Source organism: Synchiropus splendidus, chromosome 19, assembly GCF_027744825.2.
Source record: "Synchiropus splendidus isolate RoL2022-P1 chromosome 19, RoL_Sspl_1.0, whole genome shotgun sequence".
NCBI lineage: Eukaryota > Metazoa > Chordata > Actinopteri > Syngnathiformes > Callionymidae > Synchiropus > Synchiropus splendidus.
The window spans coordinates 4975316-4992746 of NC_071352.1; the positions used below are offsets into that span (position 1 = coordinate 4975316).

At 40.2% G+C, this 17431-nt stretch overlaps 2 long non-coding RNA genes across 4 annotated transcripts; one reads left to right on the plus strand and one right to left on the minus strand.

The window, feature by feature from the left end:
- Positions 1-4218: 4218 nt before the first annotated feature.
- Positions 4219-5692, minus strand: LOC128751493 (uncharacterized). The gene is made up of 3 exons (XR_008413251.1): positions 5408-5692; positions 5181-5285; positions 4219-5114 (listed from the first exon to the last, which is right to left on the minus strand). It is a non-coding gene; the product is annotated as an uncharacterized LOC128751493 (long non-coding RNA).
- A 146-nt stretch (positions 5693-5838) lies between these two features.
- On the plus strand, positions 5839-16862 carry LOC128751249 (uncharacterized). 3 transcript variants are annotated; one of them, XR_008413234.1, is made up of 4 exons: positions 5839-5938; positions 6478-6602; positions 6937-8385; positions 16725-16862. It is a non-coding gene; the product is annotated as an uncharacterized LOC128751249 (long non-coding RNA). The 3 variants fall into 3 exon arrangements; XR_008413235.1 differs by having other exon boundaries at positions 6937-8375; positions 16725-16809; XR_008413233.1 differs by lacking the exon at positions 16725-16862 and having other exon boundaries at positions 6937-8547.
- The last annotated feature ends 569 nt before the right edge of the window (positions 16863-17431 follow it).

Below are 17431 nucleotides of genomic sequence, written 5' to 3' on the forward strand. Positions count from 1 at the left end.
CCCTCATTCAATTAGTGCTGTCAGAATACATAGAACACAGCAAAGATTTATGGTATTTGTAAACTCCCGTTTGACTCATTAAACGATGACAAGCTCATCATGACTCCGCACCCAGTCGTCCAATAATCCGGCATGTATTTAAGATAGCGGCTGCTACAATCAGCTACGCAGTGTACATTCCCTCTCAGTGGATTTTAATTCTCCAGCACTTTTGAGACCTTTTCCATTGCTAATAAATATAATAAAGAATCACACAGACCAATGATCTGCATCGCCATGAAGCGCTGGGCTGGAAGATTATTTTAATGACACGGATTACTGGTTTAATGTTTTAGTGGCTCTTGTGAGTATTTATTGTCGGAGTTTCTTTTCATATTTTCTATTGTTTTTCTCTCGAGCTGACACAAGCGCCCGCCTAGTTTTCCCAGAGCACAAATAAATACGACTTCTCTGTTTTCTTAGCTTGCAGATATGTTTGTTAATATCAGGCACGTGTACAGACATTTTGGGTGGCTGGGGCTCAAGACGGAAAAAAAGTCATCACATCAAAGTCAAAACATTTGAGATCTAGTGCTAGAGATGTTTTCCCGAGCAGGGAAAAAGGGCTTGTGCTTGAGCACCACCGGGGGTCTATCTGTGCACCTCCGTGGTTATTATGCTGTATTTTGATGTTGCAATACGACAGACATGCAGTCAATCTATAAAACATTTTCTGTTGAGTTTGGGGCGACAAGAGCGCAGCCTCAGCGCATTTCAAGAGATGCGTTTGAGGCGACATCAGAGGGTTGGAAAAAAGAGGTCGCAGGCAAGGGCATCAGTTTGTTTTGAGAAGCGGGGGGACAAACACTACTGGCAAAAGTGACATCTGAGAAGTGGTGGCGACCATGATTCTAATGGGTTTTACTTGAGTTTGGTGACTATAAAAGCATCTAGCATTTATTTCTTTTTTAACTTCTGTAAGTATTTATCCTTCCACATGACTCCCTCTTAAGTGAGACTTACCTTGTGACCACTTTAGGCCACCGTAGATCAAGCTCCTAGCGCTCGCTGCTTGTGCTCACAGACATGTTTACATGTCCATAGTGGAGCTGATCAACCGGAAAAAAATATTTTTTTCTTTTACACAAGCGCCGTTCTGGAGTGTTGGAATTTTCTATACTACTGAAAATAACTGGGGTTACAATGGCTTATAGGATTTGTGACGCCTATGGTTGTGGCACGACAAGCAACCGGAGCCAGATTTTACGGCGACAAAAGCAAAGAGGGACTAAGAAGAAGCTTAGTGGAGGAGATGGTAATAGTTATGGTTTTACAGATTTTTAAAAAGTAAAATCATCCGCCACTTAAGAGTTCATGTTACACCAAAACAAATAGTAATGGTAAAACTTTTTTTTTTTTTCAGTTTGTGCTGCACAGCTTGACAAAACCCTTTTGCTGGTCTTAAATTCATCGCTATTACTTTGGAATGATCGGCCTCTGTACTTGTCGAGGGAGGCTGAATGTGTGAACGGGATCAAGTTCTTGACAGTCAGTTAGATTAATGATACGCTGAGAGAATTCTCAAGTTTACAGGAGATCAAATGGTCTAACACTTGCTGTACTGGACTGTAAGAATGTTTCAGTAGCAACAAAGGCTTGACACAAGTTCAGCCACTCTAAGCCAAAAATAAAACACAGGCCTAAAGGCTGGACACAGCAGTTATCTAAAGAGACTCATAAGAATTGTGCATTTTCATTTTTAGGTGTCTGGAGGCATGAGTCTAAAACAAGCATGAATACATAATGGTTTTAACATAACGTAATTTTCTCGCATTAATTCACCATGTGAATTTTGTCATATACGTTAAAGCCTGTTTAGCTGAAGCTGCTGCGCCACGCTTCATCGTGACTAACCTTTACCTCACTTCCCCTGCCTTGAGAGCTGACCTTCCCAGGAGCCTTTGCACTATCAGCCCACCGCTAGGCCTGTCATGCTCCAGTTGGAGCTCATCACGCCATGAAACCCAGCTGACAGGCTGCCGACCTTGTTGTCTGTTTAGTGCCACATGAAGGTGTTCACACTCAATATCAAATACTAAATTCGCTGCTCTTTCTACTAGAATCCTGATTCAACATGAAGATAAATGCATTCATCTTCATTAACACAAATATTAAAACATGAATAATGCATTTTCATATTGAAATTTGTTGCAAACTGTTGCTACATATTTTATGTGAATACAGTTTTTTGAAGTATTTACATGCTGACTATTCTATCCTACTGAAATAAATAAATAAATATATATATCACGAGAGAAACCGAGGAAGAAATCTGAAAGCAAAACGCAAAAGACAGTCAGACTACACTGAATTCACATGGCTCTCTGCAGAGGCATATGGTGCTCCGACTCACTCACGGCTGAACCAAAGAAGAAACAAAGTGTGTGGCAGTAAGAACAGACTCGCAGCTAATACTACACAAAGCTCAAGCACCAGAAAATGAATCGTAAGTTGGCAGCTTTTCAGCAGCAGGTGGGAAGCTCGATTGCTGAGTGGATCCAGGTGTGTGCCATAATCAAGCTCCAGGGAACAAAGTAAGTTATAGAACAAAATAGAACAAATATCATGAGAAAAACCAAACCTAACATGGGGTCTCTAACATGAATAACTTTTTCATTTTTATCCTCTCAAAAATCTCCCTATATACGGGAGTCACCACCTGATGCAACGACTATGAACCACGGTAACAGACTACGAATCCTGCTCCCAGCACGACTGAGGAGTCTGAGAAAAAGAACTTCCTCGCCGAATAAGCTCTTCTCTGAGTGTCCGATGGATGATAAAGCTCTGTGTTACGACGCTCCACTGCTTCTTTTCATAGAGCTTATGATGCATTATTACCACGATGTGACCCACAGCTTGGATGACAACCCCCCCTTTCGTTCACCCGTACAGTGCTATTAGACGTATTTACTATACGTCCCCTGGTTCTACTAGCAAAGATACATTAAAATTTCAGGGAGGAATAACCTCTCAGAGCGCTATCAATATTTAATGTGCTCCATTTCTCGGTGCCAGGCCCAGAGTTGTGTGTGCATGAATTGCAATTACCTTGCAACTGCATGATTGGGTTGAATGGAAAACCAAGCAGTAGAATTGAGGCGTCCCAAAACATGATGGTGATAATTTCCGCTGTTCAGTGGATGCTGTTTCGCCATCGCTCTGTAATTACTTGGAAAAGTAGGGAACAAGTGGGCGGAAGTCAGTGCTTAAGCTTTGACTACTGGTTGGCAGAATACAGCGGGGGAAATGCAGTTCAGGGGGACGACACCGATGGTTAATGTCAAGCCTGGGTATTGTGTGTTGGTGCAGAGTCAGGTCAGAAGTGTAATTATCATTGAGCTACATTTCCTGACAAATGAATTACTCCAACTAAGCCGGTTCATCTTAAACTGGGTCCGATATGATACGAGGTCTTCACCTGTCTGATTTAAAAGTTGAGGTTAAGCTAAATACTAAGTTGCCATAGCAACCAGTTCAACTGTAAAAAACAAAACAGTGAAACGCTCCAAATCCTAGAAGATGGCTGGTAAGATGTCAGGAGGAACATGAGGGTTGGTTGTTAACGTCCCTGTGTAATCTGTTTCTACGTCGCTGCAGCTTATCTCCTTCACCCCAACACTCGTTCACTCATCTTCAGATAAGCATTTCTTGAGAGACAATTTCCTGCACGACTGCTTCAGAATAAGAAGAGGCCGGAGGACGCAGTGCATGGAGGGAAAAGATGAGAAGGCCGGTGTTTTATTCCTGTCTTGTGGTCACGAGCGTGCAGGCATACCTTTGTCATTTGAACGCGGCAATTCAAAAGGAAGGTTTGTGGAGGTTTATAGTCATTTGCACATTTATGGTTTTCAAAGCTGGTGTCCTGACACACAGCACCAGTCAACGTTTGAACGCACCCGCTCATTAAATGGTTCTTCGTTTCACGATGATTCACTGCTGAATGTACGCATACGGAATTATGTCGTTCAGTCTGTATCTGCAAAATAGAAAGCAGTAAAACTTAAGAAACACTGAATGAGAAGGTGTGTCCAAACTGTCAGATTAGCTGAGATACCCTCTATTAGTCAGCAGCAACAGAAAAACGTTGATGACAAATGCTACACATTATAGATGTCAGGTGTGTCCAATGACTGGCATTGTAGCTCTCTCCGTAAAAATAAATCTCACTTACCTTATGTGTTTAATTCACACCACCCCATGCCTGTGATTTGACCCCAAAAATAGAAACTCACAGTTGCAACTGATAATAGGCTGACAAACTGTCGACCAAGCTTGGATATAAATATGAAAAAACAGGCATTGAGAGTTGCAAATGAATCATGTTTCCTCTCACTCACAGTTGCGCTGGAAGAGGTGGAAAGAAATAAGGAGTATATTGAGCAAATCTGACAGATAGATTTGACCTTCAGAGAAATACGCGTTAAATGATGAAGCTAAAAATTCTTTAGATGAAGATGAATAATAAGAGTTGAGGGAAAATGTGTCAAATGAAGTTCAATACTGTTGGAAATGATGTCTTATGGTTCGTCCAGAAATCTCATTTTACACACGGTGTCTTTGGACGCTGGTGATAGCACCTCCTGTAGCATCCTGACCACATTGGCTACCTTGGTTACTGTGATCTAGTTCACTCAATAACAACTCATATCCATGAGTGAAGAAGGGAACAAAGATTGTTTTTCTTCTAACTCAGCTCTTTACTGACTGTGACTCTATTTTGGTGAGTCGATGTCACCCATTGGGGTGGAAATGTTTTCGGACAGCATTCCTCTGTGTGCTAATGGCAGGACTAGGAATTGATATAAATGATGTAATATGAATGACATTTGAATTTGTTTGTGTTGGTTTAATGCAGTCATTACTTGTTTCACGTAAATATTTGACAGTGTGTTAAATTCAAAACTTTTTTCTGCCGCTGTATAGGAAAAAGTGACACATCTGTCAAACTGCAGCTCCATCGCCAAGGTCTTCCAGGAAGCCAGCAACAGTTCAAAACATCCGGCTGAAACAACTCAAACTCCACTTTTTCCAACGTAGCTCCAGACACGACTGCTCAGACAAATGAGTGAAACCTATGAGAGTTCGAGAAACTGAAGTAAGCCACAAGTTTCGTCACTGCCATCTTCCCAAAGTCATACCGGACATATGAGTGTGTCCAAACTGCTACAAGGGTGTTGTGCTCGACCTCACTTCAGAACTTCTACGTCGATTTGCGGCTTCAAAATTGGTTTGTGTTGTTGAACCTTTGAAAACACACAAAGTAACACACACCAATGACACATTGCAGGCCGGAGGGATCAGACCCGGTCTCCCCAGAGCCGACCCGGGTTAGAGCCAATGCATTGCGACAGGGAACCTGACTCACCACAGCACCCGAGGGGGATCAACATCAGCGGTGTGTGGCTATGTAAACCTCCGCTCAGAAGCAACACAGCACCTCACGCAGCCATCCAGCGGCTGTCGTCGACAATTATCCAGACTGCAAACACAACAGTGCGTAAATGAGTTTATCTTGACTCGAGCTGGGAGTTGTCAATCTTCAGTTGTCCTCTTAATCTCCGTCATCCAAAGAGGAAAACACGACAAATCATGTAAAAACTTTTGGGGTTTTGGAGTGCTAAAGGACAGCTTTTAAAAATTCAACTGCATGAGTCAGCGTTTCACGGCCGCCGCACCCTGGGAAAACACTTTGTTGTAAAGTGTTTGTCGAGTTAAACTTGTTCCGATTTAGATCTTTCCATTTTCATACTCTTATAGGAGATTCTTTCATGTTGGTGATGAAGCAAGAGTCTTTGTACTTTCCCAGCCTCTCGGAGCTTCACTCATAAGTCTTTTTAAAGAAAGAGCTGCTTTCATCTGTCCACGGGGAGCAAGATAATGATTTAGCAAAGCAGAGGTAAAAAGGACATGCCTTGAATTATTAATGAAATACAGTTAATTCCAACTTGGTCTACTTTCTTAGACTCCCGGTGAAATGTTGATTTATTCATTATTGACATGTGGTCCGGCGTGCGGAATCCCTCGGATTCAATTTAAATAGCTGCTCTGGACTTGGAGTCTAATCAGAGATCTGCCAGCAAGTGGATGAAAAACCAGGGAGATAAATTATCATGAAAGTGATTTTATCATGAAGGAGAGACACAAATGAAACGCACATATGATACAAGTCGGCATCATGAAAGGAGTATGGATGTGGATCAGCCGTCACATTACACACCCTGACTAATGAGGTGAAGCTAGTCCTTTTTAGATCACTGACTCGTGGTACTGTATCTGTGAAACACTTTCTGAGGAGGAGGACCATACGTTGTCATTTCTGTGCATCAAAATACATTGCCTCACCCATTTATATTATATATATCATGTTCACACTCTGTGCGCACATTCTGTTTATTGTCTGTTTTCCCTGTGCTTTTATATTGTTACCCTCTGTAGTTTCCGTTTCCTGTCTCCACGCCATCTTAATGGCAGCACAGCTGGAACTCATTCCACCATCAGTCCATGGATATCTTCTCCTGGGTTCCAGCCTGTAGCTGCCAGATGGTCTCCTCCTGTTACCGGTAACTTTCCAAGGACTTACATTCCTCGTCGTAACTCTGAGTATTTCTAGATTCCTGTGCACGTTTGAATTCCTCTTCAGCCGCTTCCTTAGTTTCATTTTCTCTTCCTCGCTCCACTTCTGTTCTCTCTCCTCCATTCTCTAGTCTGCCCGCGTGTGAGCGTTTTACTGTCTCACTTTTCATTTTTCAATTGTTGTAGTTTTTCTTCATGTGAGTTTGAGTGTTCTCCATGTAGGGCTTTTAGTTTATTGGACCTCACAGTTCAATTCTGAGCGTGTTTGTGTTCTCCCCATTTTTACAGGCTTGATATTAATTTGTCTCTCTTTTGTTACAGATTCTTCCCCAGTCCCTTCGTGTAGTTCCGGTTCATATTTTGGTTACGGCGCCTTCAGTTTCCCGTTATTGTTCGTCTGTGTTTGTATTAATCGTCTTTATAAATTTCTTAATTCAACAATTACTTGCACCTGGATCCACCCACAGCCATGAAAATATAAGTGTTATTAAATTTGATTTATGTCCTCCTCAGGCTACTGTAGCTTTGAGGTCTGTAACTTCTGTGTGCGGTTCTGGAGCTTCAGTTTTCCTCATATTGTATGTAATAGGTATTTTGATTCAGGAGGAAAAAAATATTTTTGTGATCCAGCCAAAACTTTTCAGCTATCTTTGTAGCTTGAGAAGCTTAACAACCGAAATTGATAGAAAAAGCAGCCACTTGATGAAGCGTAAAACAATGTTTTTTGCCAGCAATATTGTTTTTTAAGTCGCAAATTCCAGTTTTCAAGCAATTATTTCCCGTGCTGTGAGTACATCATGTTCACTATGATATAGAACTTGTCATTGAAGACACGCTGTCACAAGATTCATATTTATTATGTTGTTAAATTGCACTAAACTTGCTATGAAATCGCAAATTACACTTTTTTAATCTGTTCTCAATGTAACTTGAAGTTTCAGAGTTTAATTTGCGATTAATCGCGAGTAAATAAAAAATTAAAAATGGTTTGAAAGCATTTAATCCCAAAGCTAAATGCATGGTGTGATGTCATCAGCATGCGTCGGCTTCTGTGCCTGCACCAACAGCTCAAGTTTGTTTGATCCAAGATGATCCATGTCAACAAGAACATCTCAGTTATTCACTCTAACTTTAGACGTCTTTCATTCTCATCCGCCTGTTTTGGTTTTGTTGTCTTCGCCTCTTACTTCTGTTCAGTTCATATGTTGCGAAAAAAAAAAACCCAAAGCATTTGCTGCTATTTATTTAGATAATTATTTATGCTTCAGGCGTATCCTGAATTTAACAATGTTTCTGCGTTTACTCCTCGCTGTGGGTAAACAATGTTGAGTTCAGGGGGTCATTACAGCAAACAAACACATTTTAATGCAATAAAATCCTCGTAAAATAAACCCTAATTAAGCAGTGTTTTATTTGCAACATATTCATCGGCAGTTTGATTTTTAGTTAATAGGATAGTTGGACAAACCGGGTGTCAACAACAGACAGGAAATGAAACATCTGTTCAAGAGTCGATAAACACGGCCTGTAGACTGCTGTGAAGTTGGAGACCTGGGGTCGGATGAGTTGTCTTCGGTGTTTCTGTCTGTTCTATGAGATCTTGTGGATGTTTTTTGGGTTGCATGCCGATGCGTGTGCTTCTTTCTGTTGCAGTTTGCTGCAGGGAGGCAAACCATCAGAGCGTATCACTGCACTTCCCCGCTCATTATCAGGTGGAGAAGCAGAGGGGAGGAAAGCCGGCAGACGGAGTTGGTGACCAGGTAAAATAAGGTGAACGGAAAGATGAGTTGATTTAGAATGAGTGAGAGGAGACACAGCCGACTGGGTCTGGCTCAAATGACCTGGAGAAGTGCTTCAGTCTGACTTGAGATCAGACAAGATTGATGCTCATGATGATGGAGGGAATTGGAAGGAAAGCCTTCAGAGGCGTTGCAAGACATCCTACTGTCGGCGGGGCTGACAGTATTAATAGCCTCATGAAATATTCACACACGCTCAGTTAGGAAGCTGGAGACTGATACAATGTGCCCAGTTCAGGCCGGGTCACACACGTCTAACATGCTAGAGTCATGGGACAACAACGCTCAGTCAGTTCAAGGAATGCTACGGATGGAAGCGGACGTAATGCTTAAGTCGCTGGCGCGCTGATACTGACAAAGGTTAATGCTCGGAGGAGGTTATATAATGCCCGCAACTGGCCCACAGCGAAGAGCCATACAGCCCAGAGTTCAAGGTTCAAGTGTCTGCAGCGATCGCATCAGATTTTCAACTCAGAAATACGTGATTTGTCACGTCATTTATGTCACATGATCCGCTCCAAAGCCCGCAGCATATGTGTCATCGCGGCTGCCACATATAGTTCACAGCGTTCGACCCATTTTTAACCCCCCAAAACGTAGACTTTTAGCTAGCCATCTGTTGTTCTGAATTCTTCCGAGTAAAAGTGAAGCCAGTGGTGCGTTTAACTCCACTGGAACACTGTTATGAAAACCAGCTGCTGTGCTGGAGCTGGTGCTAATGATGGCCGCTCTGAACCCAGATACAGCCACAGCAAGATTAACACAGACGAATTGGACCAAGACGAAGAGAGATGTTTGAGTCAGCCAAGGCCAGACGTGACCAGGATCAGATCTTGGTCTATGAATCACACAAACTCACAACAGAAAACTCAATGCGGAGGCAAGAAAGGCCAGAGGCGGAAGTCAGAGTCCAGAAAAACAATGAGCAGAGGTGAGCAAAACAATCTGGCCGTGATTATTCCATCCAGCTACCTTCTATTTTTTTTTAAACAGCCATCCCAAACTCAATATGTACGAAGTGGCCATCTTATTTATTTAATCTTTGTGTGTTCATAAAAAGTATCGTAGAATTAATTTTAACCAATTTCCTTTCCACAAGTAAAGTCAGGTGTATTTTGTGGGGAAGAAAAATAAATAAATGAATAAATCAAACAATATTTACAACAAATATGAATTAAAAGTTATGTATAAAAAGAATCATATTTTATTTTATTTTATTTTATTTCTGAGCCATAGTCAAAGCTCTCACATCAACTGACTGGACAGGGCAGATTTAAGCTTACAGAGACAGTAAAAGATGATGTTATCACTCACCAATTTTCTAAAATGCTGCCTCTAGAATATTTCTATTCAAAACAAAATCCCTTTATTTTCATGTCATGGTTCTCCTGGCTTGAGTTGAATCATCTGTTTAATGTGCTCTCCCACTCATTTTATGTAACTTTAATGTCTAAAAAATGCAGGTGTCTCATAGCTACGCTCATCCATGCACACAGCATGGAAATTTGGGCCTATTTTATTAGAACCGACTTGCATTTTTATTTTATTTCCTCTGCTGACTCTACAGGGGTGAGTGAGGTGAAAGAAGTGTCTTAAATATTTGATCAAACCTTGATAGCACGCGGCTCAGAAATCATACTGCGGCTGCAGGAAAGGGGGAGAAGTGTCCTAACAGCTCACTAAATTTAGAGCCTCCTTTTTGGATGTTTTGACGTGGTTTGATGTCACAGTAGTTCAATGTGATATTTTTTATTTATTAATTGAGATTTTAGAAGCTTTTTGTTGCCTCCCCGAGCGTTTTCATTGTAACAGTTCTGTATCATACACAAGCAAGGAAAGGATACTTTGGCTTCCTTAACAACCACGCAGAGGGAAAACTCACATTTCCGAATTTGCTTTCGCATCAACGTGCCCCTTATCCATCTCATTCTCTCTCACCCACTCCTGTTCTTCTGCCTTTCACCTGTTTTCTTACTTTCCTTCACTTCCTCCTCACGCTCTCTTTTTAGGCTTTTCATTGCTTCCAACTCCCACTTTCTGAACACATGCACCGAGAAGAACTGACAGTATCTGAATATTAATTTTTGTTATGACTGCTCAGACAACAATGTCAAATGGTTTCTACTATCTGACCCACTTAAGATCTTTGCTGCTGAAATCCTTAAGTTCAAGTTCAGACGAGTTTCTGAATTGTCTGTTTGCATGTATAATGGAGTGATAGATAGATAGATAGATAGATAGATAGACAGACAGACAGACAGACAGACAGATAGATAGATAGATAGATAGATAGATAGATAGATAGATAGATAGATAGATAGATAGATAGATAGATAGATAGATAGACAGACAGATAGACAGACAGACAGATAGACAGACAGACAGATAGATAGATAGATAGAGCGATCGATCGATCTGCTGAAATGTATAATGGAGTGATAGACAGACAGTTAGATAGATAGATAGATAGATAGATAGATACAGACAGACAGACAGACAGATAGATAGATAGATAGATAGATAGATAGATAGATAGATAGATACAGACAGACAGACAGACAGATAGATAGATAGATAGATACAGACAGACAGACAGACAGATAGATAGATAGATAGATAGATAGATAGATAGATAGATAGATAGATAGATAGATAGATAGATAGATAGATAGATAGATAGATAGATAGAGACAGACAGACAGACAGACAGACAGACAGACAGGCAGACAGACAGACAGACAGATAGATAGATAGATAGATAGATAGATAGATAGATAGATAGATAGATAGATAGATAGATAGATAGATAGATAGATAGATAGATAGATACATAGATAGATAGATAGATAGATAGATAGAGACAGACAGACAGACAGACAGACAGACAGACAGGCAGACAGACAGATAGATAGATAGATAGATAGATAGATAGATACATAGATACATAGATAGATAGATAGATAGATACATAGATAGATAGATAGATAGATAGATAGAGACAGACAGACAGACAGACAGACAGACAGACAGACAGGCAGACAGACAGACAGACAGATAGATAGATAGATAGATAGATACATAGATACATAGATAGATAGATAGATAGATAGAGACAGACAGACAGACAGACAGACAGACAGACAGACAGACAGACAGACAGACAGACAGACAGACAGATAGATAGATAGATAGATAGATAGATAGATAGATAGATAGATAGAGACAGACAGACAGACAGACAGACAGATAGATAGACGGAGAGACAGACAGACAGACTGAAAGACAGACAGGTAGACAGGTAGACAGATAGATAGATAGATAGATAGATAGATAGATAGATAGATAGATAGATAGATAGATAGATAGATAGATAGATAGATAGATAGATAGATAGATAGATAGATAGATAGATAGATAGATAGATAGATAGATTTCATCATCTTCTTCAAAGAGAAAGCAAAGCCAACCCTTTCCAGGTTGCTAAAATTAGCTTCATTGTTGATGTATTTTTAAAAATAATGACGTGAATCCACCACGAAAGGCAACAGATGCACTTGGGAAATCTCTGCTCTCATTCAACCATTGTGATTTTATGAGCCATACAGATGTGCTTTTCACTGTCAGGGATTAACTAAAAGGCCTTTATGATCAGAAGCATGTTGAGCTACTCCTCTCTTGTCTGCACTCACATTAACCTCCAGCATTTGTCATCAAGTAGTGTGACAGCAACACTATCAGCACAAGTGCATAACAGCCACAATACATTTCTATTATCAGCGATCAGCGCTGGAGGGGCTTTTCTTCTTATGATAGTTATCTGCTGGAAAAGCCAGATGTTAGTGTGGGTTTACTCGGCTCGGTCCTGCTCTAAGACGGAACGTGGGAGACAGCTGCTGCTTGTCAGTGAACACGGTTCAAAACAACCAGGTATTATTGCTTGTTCTAGAGAAACAGAAGTTGACACTCCCCTCCAGGCCGATGGGAGAATTTGGCTTCGTATTTTGAAGCCTCCCCTGCAGCAACACTGCGCTAGAGTGGGAAACTTTTCAGACCTATCTTAATCCCACAGCCGCCATGAACGTATTTACAGCAGAGGGAAAAGTGAATTTCCAAAATAACAGCTCCCTCCGTTGATTCTGGCAGACAAATTCAGTCTGTAGGATGGAAAGTGTGGAAGCATGTCAAGCTCTCATTGGATCCTGTCGAAACCAAACGTGAGCACTGGCTGGTTCGAGGGCCACATGTGGCCCCCGCAGTGCTCAGTGAGTTTCAAATTTCTGACGTTATTTTATTATTTAATTGTATTTATATTATTAATGTCCCCTTGACATTAACGATACAAATAATATAGAATAATGAGACTATCCCACTGTTTTATACATTTTTGTTCTCAAACTCTGCTTTTTCTTAACTCTAGCTTGTATCTATTCTGTATTTATTTGTATACATTGATTTATCTATCTATCATATTTCCTGCAAACTAACCATTTAAAATTAATATGTTCTGTTTCCCTTAATAATATATTGTAAATTCAGGTTTCACTTATGTCACTAAGTCATTTATTATTATTATAATTATTATTTTATCATTAAGTTAAGTGTTATTTTATATCTAGCGCCCACTCACCTATAAAAAAAAAAACTTTGAAGACATGATTCAGTTTCCTTTTAAATTGACAATATCAAAAAGAAAGTAAAAGAAAGGGAAATTAAAAATGCACACTAATCGTGACGATAAGTTTTATTTTCATTTAACACACACTACCATGTATGTGTTATACCCGACATGTCTCTTAAACTAAAGATCTTAATCTCCATTTTCATCATTGCATTTAAGTTTAATTTAAGTCAAACCATCAAGTACAGCCACATGTGGAATAACATGAAGAGAAATCCAAGTATTTACTAAACACCACTGATGCTGTGCATTCTAGTCACTGCCAGATGTCAAAATTCTATTCTCATCTGTACAAGAAGATGGACAAGAACACACATTTTGTCACAATTATATTGAAAATAATTGCAATTCATAAATCCAAAGTCACAAAAATCGATCTCTCTTGTTAGAAATAAGAATCCCGCAGCAGTGAGGAGCCTGTCCCTGATAGCAGGAGGTTACGGATGACTACCTCCCAGACAGAAATTGAAATTCATGCTTGTGAGCATAATTCTCCATCCAGACTGTTGTGCCCCGGTGAATCCGTGAGAAGACAAGGTTTGCACATTACAGGGGAAGATGTTTTCCTCTCTGCGGACAAAAGTAATCCCACGCCGTCTCCAGAAAGATATAATTTAATTGTCAAAAGACAATATTAATCCTGTAAACATCGATGTGAAATGGCCTCGCTGCTTCCAGTGGGGACCAGAGAGGAGCTGAGTATGACACGCTGTTTGTTATTACGGCTGCATTAAGTCATAAAACCTGTCAGCTTCATTGATAAACACTCATGCCACATAATTTCCCTAATCCCCCTGCTTTTAACCCATTAAGAAGTCATATCAACATGTCTCTGGAAGCGTAGTGCCGTCGTAATTTTCAATGCTGAAAAGTGACATGGATGTTTGCAACCAATCTTCCAGCAGCACTTAGAGAAAACATTGATCTGCCCTGAATTAAGAGGCAGACAGGGGACTCTCAGTGGCGGCCTGTTCATTTACCTTTGAAAGTCTGGGTCTCTGGTCTGGTTACAGATTTAAGTCTCAACGTGGTGAGCCATCGCAGGACTTGTTTCTTGTACACTAGATGTAACTGACATCAAATACACCTGTAGCCAATACACGCTATTGAACTGCTGCATTACTTCACTTGAGTATTGTAGAAGAAGTGTGATCTCAAGACAGAAGAATAATCTTCGAGAGATTTAAGCACATGAGGCGATAAAAATAACCCTGATATAAAAATATTCAAGTTAAAAAAAACATGCTGAGTTCAAGTTATTAAGAGAAACTGAATATATAAATTTTTAAAAGTCTAATTTAGTCAGCACTCTGAGATTAGAGGAGGATATACAAATAAATCAGTTTTTAAGAAGGTAAATAAATAAATAAATAATAATAATAAAAAATTAATCGATGAAAACTGTAAATGATCCATCTTTTTACTAAGAATAAAAATATAAAATAGTGATAAATATAATATATCACAATATTTTGTAAAAAATGGTTATAATTTTTTTTCATTTGTAAATTTTTATTTACTTATTTTCAACCAAATGGGCCGTCTGAATGTCATTTTTCTTTTTTCCCTTTCTTTTTAAACATTATTTTATTTATTCATTTTTAGTGAAAAGATTGATGACGGTTGACCAGTTGAGACTGCTGTTGGAATTCTACAAAAAAATAAACCCTCGTTCATGGATAGGCATTGACAAATAGAAAAAGTCAAACTTATGTGATGACACTGCCCCGTGACACTTTCACTTACCAACAACAGAAGAATCTGAGATTAAAACAGAAATCTATATCAGGAAAACTCTGATATAATAAAAATGTCAAACATTTAAGATACGTATTTTGCATAGACAACATTATACATTCCCCTGGAAATGCAAAAATGCATCATCAAAACTACACTACACGAGCACAGCTGTATGATGAGCACAGTAAAATGCTAAAGTGAAAGTGCTGAAATACATCTGGGTCACTTCTTGAGCTAACAAAAAAGAAGGAAATCTCCATTGACCATCATGTGTAACAAACCCCTGTATATTTCCTTATAATGCTCCCTGTGTTGGCGACTATTTCATAGCAGAAAATGCAGCGTCACATTGTGTTAGCTTCTAATTTCTCACACAAAACAGGCTGCTACCAACACAACAGAGTATATTGTTGAAGAATGGAAGGTGCGATTGAATGGAGCTGCTCCTCGGGTCCGGGGCCACGTGCCGCAGCGACGAGGCAGCCGTCGACCTTGCTGAGCATGTGACTGAGGCGAGATCATCCTTGTTGAACTCAACAGGCCGCCTTCATCTTTTACCCTGCCGTCATCATCATGCTGATAATCTCTTCCGCTCTACTTCTTATTAGCACTTTATTAAAGCTTCATCGTCCTCTCTCTGCGACAGCAGCAGGAATAATGAATATTTCACACCAACAAAATGTGTTCAAGAGAACACTTAGGTGATGAGAAACATGCTTGACGTCAAATAATAATAATGTGAAGAGTGTGTTAGCTGATCTTTGAAGTAAATCCGTGGATGAAGAAAACACTGCTAAAAACCACAAACCCCTGTGGAGGTTTATCAATCTCATTGTTTCAGATGGCTGAGCAGATACAATAGGAATGTGACCTAAAGATACAAAGCCAGATTATCAATGCAGCTATATTGTTTTTCCATTATGCATTACAATACAATTCAATGCTCCACTACACGCCATATTTGAGGATGGAGGAGAGGGCAGTTCATTGAACTGTGACCCAGTAAGAATTGACAAAGATCGGAGCCCATGAATGTTGGACAGTGTTCTACTAACAACAGTGCAAACTAGCTTTTCTCCCAAGTGGACATGAGGGACACAAGCAGGGACATGTGAGACTTTCATCTCTGTCTGTCACTATGAAAACTAAGTAATAACTGGCCTCCCACCCACCAAATGGCCGCAACAGATGGACGGGAGGAAGTGACAAACTTTCCCGCTACTTTCATTGCTCTCCACTGTGAGGTCCAGAGCTGAGTGATAATCATCAACCGGTGACACACTTTTTTACATCGTATTCAGGAGTGAAAATGATTTCGTGGCTCATTTGACTGAGGGCAGGTATCGTAGCGGTGAAATTTCAATTAGCCTCTCGAGACGCAACCGCTCAGGCGTGGAATTGACATCGCTAAATTGTTACCAGAGAAACTGTCTACTACAGGTATGAAAGCACAAATACAAACATGTGTGCGTATGTACCTGGTTTATCACAACTTGTAGGGACCAAAACCCCTCCTTGTGAGAACCTTCTGCCACAAATCCAAGCCTCAATTTGAGTCTGAAGATGACAAAATGAGTGTTCGGAGGTCGGGTTAAGGTTAGTCATTTGTCTTGGATGGTTTAGTTAAGGATGAGATACAAGTGTGTGTGTTTGTGTGCACCTAGTTTTATCTTCACTCATTTGGCCCACAAATCCAAGCTTCAAATTGAGGATGAAAACCTGAAAATAACTGGCTCATTATGATCAGGTTTAATTTGGTTTGGACTCCTGGTTAAGGTTGATTTGGATGAGAGGCTGGGAAAGGGGTTATGGCAATGGGCGGTACCCACAAAGATAGAGATGCAAACATCTCTATGTGTGGCACATCACAAACTCTCCACTCTTCTTTTCAGCACCCGGACAGCGCCAAAGAAGAACCCATAGGAGCAAATCATGTTTTCACAAGTCAAAAGCTTGGGTCACCACAAAAGGTCAAAGGTGAAATCACATTTTTTTAAAAGTCAGCCAAAAGAAACGCTGCTGTGGAAGTGATGTAAATAAAGCTGTTTGGAAGACTTCTCATGTCTAATGTTCTGAAATTATTATTTGATCACAATGATGCGCAATCGTATCATCATTTTTGGGAGCCATATTTGATGCTTTTAAGCACAAGATACAATGAAAACACTGAAAGGAGTGTTGTGGCTCTTCCTTAATAAGAAAGAAAAGAGAAACTAAAAGAAGGAGTCTGACAGAGAGGGCACTTTTCTGCAGAGTTCCAGTCCAGGTCTGTCTGAGCATCACAGTCTGATGTAACACGAAGTTCAAATGCCGAAATCCAAACATCCGTGAACCAGATTCCATGATGATCCAATCACAAATGAGGGAGAAGTCCAGTGCAAAATGGGACACGGCGACCGCCTGGAACTAAAAGTAATGAGGGAAAATAGCAGGATTAAGGACAAATTAAAATTTTAAAATACGTGTAAAGCCCCAAATTAAAGCCTCGACGGAGCGGAGGAAATAAGATTGGTGTCGGAGAAAAGCAGTGTCTTCTCCCACGCACACGTGTTGAGAACTCCCACCAAAAATTGACCCCCTAAGCAGCAAACCACTGAAT